We start from the raw sequence: 2,290 nt of genomic DNA, 5'->3' as shown, positions 1-2,290 counted from the left end.
CTAGAATTGATGCATTAACCCATGGAGCTGCCCAAAAACAGTTAACTGCAGCAAAAAAGGGCACTCCCACTATCCATTTGGCATGCACACAAAAGCAACAGACACTTGGGGAACAAAGTCAGGTTTTACAAGAGCAGGTAACTACCCCCAATCTCCTCTCAGAGCCAGGATAAAAACCAGGGGTGCAATCCCCAACTGTGCAGGTTCCCAATTGCTTTGACCCATGGAACCACACTTTGCGCTTATATCTGAAAATAGAACCTTCTTTCTCATATATTTTTACATACTAGTTAAGTTTTGTCCTTTATATGTTTTCTCAGTTTGCTAAACTTGCTGCTGCTGCTGTCTGTACTTTCAAATGCCTTGATAGAGTTAATCTCTCTTGGCTCAGGTCTCGCTACCTATCTAGGTTGCTCTTCACCCACATCCCCCTTTTTCCCCCGCCTCTCTTCCCCTCTACTTTTTCTCTTTGTTTTAAAAGTGAAAAGTTATAGTTTTTACAGAAACCTCCAAAGGATAAAGCAATTAAAAACAGAACAAAATAAGAAACAGAAAGAAAATAAGGTAAAAACTTTAAATCCAGTAAATTAATTATTTTAACCCTTCAGGAATGCAACAGCTGGAATTATTCCTAACTTTCTTGAAGATATGGTTGCCAAGCAACAGAAATGCACTCTCTGCTTCTAATCCTAACCACTAAGTAATATTTGAAACATGGGCTTTTCTTATTCCACAGAACAGAGTTTTAAAATAATGTTAAATATAAAGTAATGCAAAATTCCTTGTTACCAAATTAATACAATACATTTGGCAAGTATTAATATATTTTTATCAAATTCCTGCTACAAGTTTTCAATAAGGTAATAACTTATTCACATGTTTAACCCTTTTTAATTTTATTTTTAGTGGTGTTATTTTGTATAGTTATGAATAGAATTCTGGCACCATTTGTTTTTAATTGTAAGTGTGTCCTGTATGTCCTGTGTGTGTGTCTTGTGTCTATGTTGTGTGTGTCACGTGACAATTTCTTTTTAAATTATTTTTATTTTTAAATTTTTATTTTTTGTTGCAACAAAAGTCAACTTTATACCCTTTTAAAAAATATATGAGATGTGGTACCACACTACTTTAAAATCATGGTTGGGGTATAATCACAGTATTATTAACACCAATTTTTTGTGCAAAGTTCAAAAAGGTTTCAGTTACAAATATATGTACATATATTTCTGTCTCAACAAATAATGCAATTGCAAACAAAAAGAATTCTCTTTTATCAATCCCAGTTTTGTTTTTTAAGTTTTTTTTTAAATTGTTATTCAAAGAAAAAATGTAAGGGGAAATCTCAACATTAAGGTAAAGATAATATTAATAAAATGTCAATTTCTTGTTCGGGCTTTTTATAAATTTGTTTGCACTATTAAATATAGTTATAAGACTGTCATAACCAAAATGTTTTAAAATAACAATTTATGCATGAAGCTAACCAAACAATTTCAACAGGTTTCCATGTTTTTAACAGGTTTCCACCTTTGGCTCCCAAACATAGCAAAGCATTTTGAAAGTATACCCTCAAATACCCTCAAAGTATTTGCATGTATCTGTATTTAAAATTTATTTTGGCTTAATGTTGTAGTTGGTTTAATTTTATATGCTTTTCTTTTGTTTTGTTATGTTCATGGGGAGCAATGGTTGTTAAGGTTTGTGCTTCTAAACAGTTAACAAAAGTAAAATTGGTATCACAAGTGAATTAACTCTAACTCTAAAAAGCTTGTTGAAGTTATGTTACTAAAAACAAAGTGTTCAGGAAGGGAAAGCAGTACCCCTTCTCATGAAAGATTGTGAGCATTTATTTTAGCTGTTAAGCATTACATTTAGTGTTAAATATTAGTAATGCACCCCAAATGAAAATAAATGTCTATACAACAACTGCAAAAATATAACTTGAGTTATAAAAGGCTCGGTCCCTATTACATTGTTCTTATTACACTGTAAACAAACTAAGTTAAAACTGTGTATTAAGTTTGGGTTACTGAAAACAAACAAACAAACAAAACAAAAAAACAAACAAAAAAAAAACTTTACTATGTTAACTAACAAAAGTTGTTTAAGTTGCATCCCACAGACCAAAGATGCCAGAAAATATCACACCCTGAAGACACCAGATAATAACTGTATACAGTGAAGAAACCTCCATGCATCAAAAAAAGAAAAATGTTTTATAAACAAGACACTGTTCAAATACACTTCTATCTACCATATATGGACAATTAAGTTAACAATCAAACAAAAA

Source organism: Gopherus evgoodei, unplaced genomic scaffold (genome assembly GCF_007399415.2).
Source record: "Gopherus evgoodei ecotype Sinaloan lineage unplaced genomic scaffold, rGopEvg1_v1.p scaffold_65_arrow_ctg1, whole genome shotgun sequence".
Taxonomy (NCBI): Eukaryota; Metazoa; Chordata; order Testudines; family Testudinidae; genus Gopherus; species Gopherus evgoodei.
Note: the sequence above shows the minus strand (reverse complement) of the source record.